The sequence below is a fragment of the Oreochromis aureus genome, linkage group 17 (assembly GCF_013358895.1).
Source record: "Oreochromis aureus strain Israel breed Guangdong linkage group 17, ZZ_aureus, whole genome shotgun sequence".
In the NCBI taxonomy this organism is placed as follows: Eukaryota; Metazoa; Chordata; class Actinopteri; order Cichliformes; family Cichlidae; genus Oreochromis; species Oreochromis aureus.
Window position 1 is genome coordinate 37,455,909 of NC_052958.1, and position 10,625 is coordinate 37,466,533.

Genomic DNA, 10,625 nt, shown 5'->3' on the forward strand with positions numbered 1-10,625 from the left:
CAGTCTGTGTTCCCACCCTCCATGTTGTCACAGCCAGTCCTTGTATTCATAGTTATGGTTTCCTGTGTCTTCATAGTTTATCCTAGTATCACTTTCCCAGTTTAGTTATAGTTTAGTTTTGTCACTGCGCTTCTGCCTTGTTTGCACTCCTTGTCATCAGCCACAATAAAGGCTCGCTTTCTGTTAAGTTCACTCCCGTCTACTCACTTGTGCACGCACCTGGGTCCATCACACACACCACCGCATGGCCTGTCTCCGCAGACCGTGACACATAGTCTATTTACATAAATCTTCCATCCCTAGCAGTGTGACTCTGAAGTGCTGCACTGTATGTTTGTAAGTTTTCTCCCCAACAAACAACAATGTAGACGAAACGTCGTCACCTGCGGGTGCCTTTGGTTTCATTCTATAATACTGGACTTATTTTTCTATGGTTTGAACTTTGAGAGTGTGTAAACAAGAGAGAAAAGTGTGAAAATGTTCATGCCTGTCTGAGAAAACTGTATAAAGTGTGTAGTGAAGGGTTTTACAGCCTTAAAACACAACAAGTTGGCCACTTCACGGATTTCACTTATCGCGGGTTATTTTTAGAACGTAACTCCTGCGATAAACGAGGGACCACTGTACATAAAATGTGTTTCATTTTCATCCATTAAATATCTTATGAATACAGTACCATTTTACAGCTGACCCTTAAGTGTTAAGTGACTGCATAAATACAGTGGATAAATACAATTTTAAAATATATATATTTATTTTCAGTTTGAACTAAAAAAAGGATTTTAATGCTTATAGTTATGGTTATATCAAGTTGACATTTTGCTGTAATAAATGAAGTCCTAAAGAGACAATGACTTACATCTAGCTTACCCAGTTGTTCATAGTTTACATTTTGGTAACGCCTTTGGTACATCAATACTTCAAAAATAATAAACCACCAGGTGCACCAGATAAATATGTAATATTTTGAGATTTGACGTATAGGTATGCACAAACAAATTCAGATTCTGATTAATTTGTTGTCATTTAGTTATTACATCACAGATGTATTGCTGAATGAAATAATGTGGACAGAGAAAAACACAAGAAAAAAGATGATGGTATTGCACATGTATGAGAACTCTAAAATTAATTTTTAAAAGACAGTATATACCAACATAAAATGTAGGCTGTGGATGTCAATTCAATTCAAACACTACCTCACTAAACACATCACTGGTGTTCAGTCTGATTCACTGATCTGTGAAATAAACACAAACAAAATTAGCATAGAAAACACTGGGCACATCTGCCTCGTGCCAATTTACCTAATATAGATGGTATAACATATAAGATGCCACTGCACAAGGGTTGAGTTTATTGCACAAATGGTGAGCATTCTTGAAAAAAATGTCAAACAGAAGTAAAGAGTACAGTGGTTAATGACATCATTATGATGCAGAGGAAATGTCTATCAGTTGAGTCACGACTGTCCCTGCAACCAGCCAGCTCCGCAGAACTGCAGATTACTTCAGCTTGGGGTTTCCATTCAGCACTTGTGCTAGACTGGTTTATGGGATGAAGGGTTAGAGCTTCCAGCTCCCAGCAGTGTCCCTCCTGCTGTGATGGCAGTAATTAGATGGAAGGTCATCTCTGAAGGTCAGGGTGGTTACATGCAGGATGATAGTGAGAGTGTTGCCACACCAGCTGAACTACAACAGTATAAGGGTTTCTAGGAACAAACTGGGTTCTGTGGGAGCTGTACTAGTTTCCAGTCAGTCTTCATTATTCTCATTATTCTCTAAACTAGCGTCACACAAAGGTAAACGCTTCTTTTAGTTCTTCTTTCTCCTCCTCTTCTTTGTGTGACTGACAACGTCTGTCTGCTTTTATGCGCACATCAGTCACTTCATAATGAGCTGGAACTGCACTGAGTGGGTGGGATGTGGAAACTGTCAGTCATTTCAAGCTACAAAACAATCTCTTTATTAAAATATGCAGCTGTTCATTTCTAAACAATTTATGGTTTTCCACTCAATAATTTCTGTTGCCAGGGGGCAAAAACTGCAGTTAATATTCAAATGAAGTCTGATTTCTATTGTTTTCGGCTTGTTTCTGTATATTATCTTACTATTAAGATGGGCTACCTCACAATCTGTGCTTCACTTATTGTGCCTTAGAGAGACTCTGGATGAATTTAGGACAGACAATTCCAACAAGTATAATGAAAGCACTATTTATTTTCTTTCAAATCTATACTGAGCTGTCACTACCTCTCTGTATCTGCCAGTGATTACAAGAGTTTTTGTTGGGAAAACTGGATAATATTCTAATTGCAGCTAAACTAAAATACGGTAATTGTACTGCAGAAACATGTGCCATGATTCTCTACTCAGAGTGTATTTCTGTCAGAATATCCTTAGAAAAAAATCACAAACCAACAACAAAACAAGTACAAGAAGGTCAGAAGAGCTCCAACCTTCTGATTAATATAACATTCCTTGAACAAACCCAGAGGTTATCCAGTTTTAATTTTTATATTTGCCAGAGTTTTTGCAATTTTTTAAAGCAATTTATTGCTGAAAAATGTACCGTGCATGCAAGTTTTTTTAGGGGGAAAAATCATACTGATGATGTAGAGGTCTTAAAAACTCACAAATGTATCAAACATAAAGCACTTGGCATTACAGGGCTATACACAGTGGGTACCACTTTAGCTTTAGTGTAGGGCAGTTCTCCTCAGTACCATCCTAATTGATGATGAAGAATAACAACCAACAGAAGTCCACATGCAGAGGTGCATGAGATGATAACATTTTGCATTTACATTTTTGATATTGTTTTCTGTCACTTTGGTTAGGTTTATGTGTCCAAACTAAATGGTTAGATTTAGTAAAAGATCCTAGTTAAGTTAAAATACAAAATTTCACAGTGTTTTCCCATCTGAAACAAGCTTCTCCAGCATTTCCATTGGGTAACATAATTCCTCATGCCATCTATCTATATCAAGAAAGTTCAATCAAACTAAATCAAGTGATGTTAGAGGGATACCTCACGTGTTAAAATATGATACCAGCAGGTTGTGGCTAGGTGTCAGTTTGTAGGAGAGGTTCGAGGATGGTGTTGAGTAATCTAACAAGCTAACATAGTGATGCCTACTTTGTCCCAGCCAGAATAAACACAAAGCACTCTGAGAGAACGAACCTCTGTCAAAGCAGCACACTCGCTCAACAGCATTTAATTTTACGGGAATACTATTGTATGTTCTATATATTCTTTTTTTTTCTGTAATGCAGTAAAACAAGTGCAAAGTTATTCACCCTGTTAAAACCCTTTTCAAATTATTTTTATAATAATATATAATATTGAGTATTTGTATTTTTATTATTTCTTTTTATTTATGCGGATATAGTACATGTGTAGCATTGTTTTAATTGTTCTTGTAAAAATTTGTTTAACTGTTTAATAATAAATATGTGGAAAAAAAATTTCTTTCAAAAAACAATACTTGTACAGTTACATGTATACAAACTGTATTTAGGCTCAAGCCTCTGTTGTATTTAAATGATTGTAATATGTAAATGTAATGTAAATAATAATGTGGTGCTCCTCTGTTTGTATAGCCCTAAGAGAGCACTAAGATCATCTGGTCAACAGCTCTTAGTGCAACCTAGGTCTCGGCTGAAGACTAGAGGAGATCGTGCCTTTGCCGTTGCCGTACCCAAATTATGGAATAATTTTCGTCTTGACATTCTCGCATCTGATTCTATCCAATCTTTAAATCACATCTAAAAACTTACTTATAGATCTGACGATTAAGTTCATAAAGATATTGGAAAGGAATATAGATAGCTAAAAGGAGCCTTTTTTTTCAAGCAACCACTTCTGTTGAAAATGTTGTGAAAACTTGCAAGTCCTGAAGCTTTCTCCTTTCCTTCTTCTTCCTCTTTCAGCTGTGCTTTTAGGATTATCTGCCTCCATATCATCCTATCCCCTATTATATCCTAGTACACCAACCTTCTGGGGGCTATAGCTCAGAAGCTAGAGCAGGTCTTTTAGTAGTCAAAATGTTGGTGGTTGGTTTGATCCCTGGCTGCTCCAGTCTACATGCCAACATATCTTTGGAATACTAACCCGGAGTTGTTCTCTGATGCATTCATCAGATTGTCAATACTAGATAGAAAACACGCATAGAAATAAGTGCTTGTGGGTGAATAATGCTTGTAATCTAAAGCATGTTGAATGCGCATGAAGAGTAGAAAAGCGGTATGTAAGACCCAGGCCATTTGCTATTACTACATTCATGAATCTTCTCTGTGATGTTCCTCTTGTCCCCCTGCCTCACCGTTGCGTCTTCAACATCATATCCTTCCTCTGCACATATTCAAACCATTTCAAACCAGCGCTTTGTCCCCGAAGCGCTCAACCTGAGCTTTCCCTCTGATGTTCTCATTTCCAGTCTTAATTTAATCTTAACATATTGAGCAATGCTATCTCCAGCTCAGCTTCCAGTCCTCTAATTTCCCAATAGACAAAAATGAGAAAATATACTTGCAAGTTTACAGATGAAATACAGCTGTTACATTTGGGCTAATAAACAAAAATGGTGCTCCAGTCAAAATTTGCTGCACTGTTGCATGTCTCAAGAGAACTAGACAAAAAACATGAATCATTGCAAAAAGAACCTAACATTAATTAATAAAAAGTCCAGATCAGGGTGTCTATTCTGACAGCAATATTCTTTACTCCTAAAACACTCGCATTAGTTTACAACAGTGTGCAGAGGCAGTAGTATGGTGAATACAAATGGAGCAGTTTTGCTCTGACTGCAATTCATTTGACTGAGTGCTCTGGAGAAGAAAGATTTGAGTGGCCAGCAGGATGAGGCAAAATGAGGAGCTAATACTTGTTGACAGATTGGAGCATTTGCAGGTCATTTTCATTCAACCTCAAGGAGAGGGCCACAGCTGTTTGGACGGTATTAAAATTCTGTGCTGCTCTGAGTGCTTACTGACACGATTATTCCATATAAAGAGGAAATGGCCTCATAAACTAACTTTATTTCAGGGTCCATAAAACCCACCGGCCTCTGGGACTGTCACTGATGAGCAGTGCAGTTAACTTAAGGAGCAGCCATGTGCACCTTGAACTGTCTCACCCGTCAGTAGCGCAGCTCCAGGCTCATGGACGGGACGATAAATTTACTCAACACAGCCAAACCTTTTGGCTGTACCGACTCCCTTGTCCATCACCTGTCTTCTGTTGGCCCTTGTGCTGTTCTTTTATAAACTGCTAATGACAGTTGCATTAACATCCGGGACAGATCTAAACTCTGAACACGTAACTGAACATTCTTCACTGGATTGTTTTTTGGTAGTACATTTACTCTGTTTTGCCATTTTGTTCTGGACTTTTAAATAGTAACAGGAATAAATGAGTCATAAAGCTCTGTGTTATTTGGAAGGTCTGTGGTGTCATCATCATTGAAGTGAATGCATAATTGTGTTAAAATGCCATTCTTGTTTTGACATGCTGCAACAAAATTAGTACCTACTACAAAGCAGAAGGAAGCCCCCCAAAAATAATTTAAAAGCTAATTTCATGCTTTGAGATAGAATAATCTCAAATGCTGTCTTCTTTCAGCATGTTCAATGGGATTTCATATTTGGTTTGGTGTTTGTTCGTTTATTTTCTGCTTTAGTAATCCTGATAGAGGTTTACAGGATAACAGAAAAAATGGGAATATTTGTCCCAATTTTGGGAAATTTACAGTGACTGTGACAGGTCAAATGCACTGCAACATAATTAAAATCACAAAAAGAAAAAATGCAGCAAAAGCACATAAAATAAAATGGAAGCACAATTGAAGAGGAAATTTGAGGGGGGTGCAGGTTTCTTCCTGTTAAAAGAGAGTTTTTCCTTTCCACTGTTGCCAAGTGCTTACTCATAGGGGTTCATCTGATTGTGCAACTGTTGTAAGGTCCTTACCTTACAATATAAACTGTAATGAGGTAACTTTTTTGTGATAAATAAAACTGAAATGAACGAACAGAATTGTGAGTTCCACAATTCTGTTCAGTTTTTTTGATACTTTGATTGATGTTTTATTTCTATTTATGCTGTGTTTTGCATGCTTATGAAGTGTTTTTCTAATTACTAGTGTTTTTTGAAGTTGCAATTCGTTTGACCTCTCGGGTCACCGTGGAAATTAAATTATAATAATGGTAGTAACAGTAGCTATAACAGTAGCAGCAAAAATCATGTTAAAAGCAGTATTAATAATACCAGTAAGTAATATTACTAACAGTAAATTTCAATGCTGATAATAATAGCAAAGATTTTTTTTAGCACGCATGCACTTGTTTTACTGGGGGAAATGAGGCCAAGAAGTGTTGGAATAACTACTGTAAAATGTCTATCATAGGTGCTACTTTGCTAAATGGACTGACTTTGATAAAAAAAAAAAGCACTATATAAGCACGTATAGCCCTTTTTATTACGAGCTACATTCATTCAGTACTTAGTACAGATTGAAATCGAAGACCAGTATTGAGGCTGTGTACAAGGCTCTATATCATAGGGAAAATCAGATTCTTCAATGTGTGCAGCAAAATGTTGGAGATTTTGTAAGAGTGCATTTTGCTGTGGTGTGCTGGGAGATCACAAGGTGACAGCAACAGACTGGATAAACTGATTGGGAAGGCTGGGCTCTGTGATTCGCTACAAAATGGACTCTTTTGAAGCTGTGGTGGAGAAGAAGTCACCTGATAAGCCTGACCACCCTCTGCACCACTTGCTGGACAGGCAGACAGACTGATTCAGCTCAGCTGCCACAAGGTCAGGTACATGAGGTCTTTCATACTCCAGACAACAACACTTGTACTGTGGAAAAGGGACTCACTATGTATTTATACACCACTCTCCGTTTAATCATTAATTTTTATTCATCTCTGGCTCTTTGTCTAGTCTTCCCCCACTCACCCCCCTAGCGGTCATGGTAGATGGCCGCCCCTCCCTGAGCCTGGTTCTGCTAGAGATTCCTTCCTACTAAAAGAGAGATTTTCCTTCCCACTGTCGCCAAAGTGCATGCTCATAAGGGATCATATGATAATTGGAGTGTTTTCTCTGTATTATTGTAGGGTCTTTACCTTACAACATAAAGCAGGCAGCTGTTATTGTGATTTGGTGCTATATAAATAAAACTGAATTGAATTCAACTGAATTATTTTATTTCAGCCCAGCACTTTAAAGTAAGTAAGTAAGTAAACTTTATTTATTAAGCGCTTTTCGCAGATAGACAATCACAAAGCGCTGTACATAAATATTAAAATAAACAATAAAATCAATAGACGATGTACACAATATAAAAGATCAAATGTAAATAATGTAAAAAAAAACAAACAAAAAAACATAACACTTTGTGTATATTGACCCGCTTTATTGCACTTCAGTGTCCACTACACTTCACACTCTGACTAACTTTAATGCCATTTCACATTTCCTATGTTCCTTTTTGGGACTACATAGTAAGCTGGTATTATTCAGTTTATTTTACTTTATAGAGACTGTATTGGTTGTTTGTTTGTTTTTACATTGCATTCTATTTAGATTTTCATTTATTACGCTTCTTCATTTTACTCAATTAATTAATACTCAATATCCCCAATGTGGAAACTCATATCTGGATAGTCACAGTGAGCAACTATTTGTGAGCATACTAAGTGCAACTGACAGCTTGAGAGTGAGTCAGTAACTTTAAGCTGGGGAGAGAGGAAAAGTGCAGAAGCATTTTGAGAGACAAGTGTTGAGAAAATTCTGGTGAGACATTTTCTGTGTGTCATCTAAACTGTTGTCTCTCCTGTGTATATGATTTATAAGCAGAAAAAAAAGAAACTTGAACTTGAATTTTTCTTTTTTTTCCAGAAAAAGAAAAATTCAAGCTCCATTATTGTTTTTTCTTAATCGGTTAAAAAAAAACTTGTGGGGAAAACATGTGACAGTGTTGTTCGTTTTACTTTTTGAAAGAGATGAAAAATATTTAAGAAGACATTTTTTTGGTCAACAATTCTCTCTCTTCGCTCTTGGGGCTCCAGTATTATACTCCAGTACTATCTAGGAGAGCGAAAATAAGTCTGCAAAATCAGATTTACAGAAGAATTACATCTACTTTCCAGTAAATGTGCAACATCTAGAAAGTGTGCTAGTGATGCTTACAGCTTATTGCATTTCCCACAAGTGACCTAAAAAAGGTCAGTTGATGGAGATTTAACCAAAGTAACTGAAAGAGGCGAGCAACACATCTGTACTTGATGGTTACTGTAGTAACTGCATCATGTATTAAAGAAAACTGAAAATCAAAAGCTGGCATGGGAAAAATGATTAACTGAAGTTCAAAACCTTGCGCTTTGCCCATGAGTGACTAAGCTGCAGAAACATCCTGGTCTTTGCTCAGAAAGCTGGTAATTATGACTGACGAATGTATTCTGAATAGCCTCACAGTCTGATGGCTCACTGTGAGGCGAGACAACATTTTTTTGAAGCTCTGAGACCTGTGTGCAATTCAATGTTGAACAATGAACCACAAAACCAGGGGGATACTGTTACAGCTGAGTCTGATACCACAGGCAGCACTGAGCTACTAGTAATCACAGCTGTCTTTCAGTTTTTACAATACGCAGGATTAACCAGATCGTGAGTTTGCACGCAGAACTAAAGCAACAGAGGATTTTCATTTTGAATTTCTCACTATGGCTAGTTCAAACACAGCTGTTCCACTTATACTGGGTCAAAGCTGCTTTAAAGCTTTAAACACAAAGGAGCTTTCTGAAACTCTGATCAGTGTTGTGTTGATGCTGTAAATGTTTGGCTCAATACAGTAAAAGGTGCCCTCTCAAGTGTTATTGTTACAGTAAGCTGTAGCAAACTGGAGCTTGAATGCTCTGCTATCTCTTCTCACCCGCCTACACTTTCTTAATACATAAGCCTCAGCTCAGAATTACAGCCCTTTTTGGATTTATGAGCAAAATGCACTGTAGTCTACCTCCTATATGTACACTGAGAGCTCTTGGGACTGATTCAGTTGAGGTTGGGGAAGTTAAAAAAAACAACAACTCTGGCAGCAGCATTGCCATAACATAGTAAGTCTCCATGAGAATGAGACACAGGCTCGTAGGTCAGCAGAAAGCTCCATCTTCTGAATGAAGTCATTTGTATGCACATGGTTTCTGTATAATACTGTAATAAAAAAGCTGATTAAATTATTTTTTTCGCTTTTAATTGGCACTTAACTGGGTCTTACGCCTAAAGGTCCTACTAAACGTGCAAATGTTTTTCAAAACATATGGAGGGGATGACTTTGTTAATAAGGAAATATAGAAGAATATGTGTTTCCCTGTGGAGTAAGAAGATAATGGGAATATAAAGTAAAGTAATTATAACATAAAAGTTAAAGTGAACAAAATTATTCCACAGTCTACCTCCTTGAAACTTGAAATTCATGGTTCGAATCCAAATTGCTTCTAATGCTTCTGTTTGGTTCTGACTGTGCTAGTGATTTTCAGTATCTGTATCGCTCAGTCCCATGATGCATCTGTGCTGTAATCCATATGCTTACTCATTCTCTGTCATCAAGCATGTTAAGCATCACTGCACTGAACCAAGAGGTTGGCTGAAACCAATACTGCACCACATTTATTTATTTATTATTTGCATGAATGACTAACAATCCTTCATCTAAAGTGCATCTAAGCAGCTAAACAAAGCTGTGAAAAGTAATGAGAGGAGAGGACAGATGGTATGAAAGAGGAGTGAAAGAAGCCATTTATGTCCACTGTGAGCGACCATCTTTGAACAGAGGCGGTGGTTTACAACACCAACTGTCTGCCATCTATAATCCAGTTTTGAGTTCCCCCCCTCCCCCCAGACGCCTTAACGCCCACTCACATCCTGGGCCATCTGACCTCAGGAATCACATGACAAGGTGGGGCCAGGTTTCACAATGAGCTCACCCAAAACCTTGGCTGATTGTGACCTACACCCATTTTCACACCTTGGCTCATTTGATTAGGTAGGGCTTAGGCCACAGGGCTTAAATCTGGGACTCCCCACCATTTGACCCTAGAACTGAAGAAGCTTCTCGGATGAGAGGTGAAACGTCTTTAAGCAACCTAAAGAAGTCCAGACGCTTTTCTTTCCAAGCTCCTTAGACCTGAAAAGTAATGTGTGTCTGCGCCTTAATCTTGTCTCATGCATCCTGGTTGACAGCCATCCATCCTGTGTTATCCCTGATAGTACAGAAATGTAGCTCATAATATGTCAAGTCTAGCACTAGAAATGTAAAAGTAGTGGAATTATTGGTGGTTGTCAGTATGTTACTAATTACTGTAGGGAGGGATTGTTCAGCTGCAAACATACAATATATTGTATATATCCAACTTAGATCATATTTAAATTACATACCATGTAACAATAAATACCATGTTTGATCATGTGATTCAATAACGTATTATGACAAATTTCTGTTTTTAAAGAAATCATGTTATTGTGGAATTTCTTTTGGTGATTTCTGAGATTTCTGCCATTCCAAGAAATAACAAAAAACAGTCTTTCCTTAAAATCAAGCAAATCTCAGACAGGTTTAATAGCTT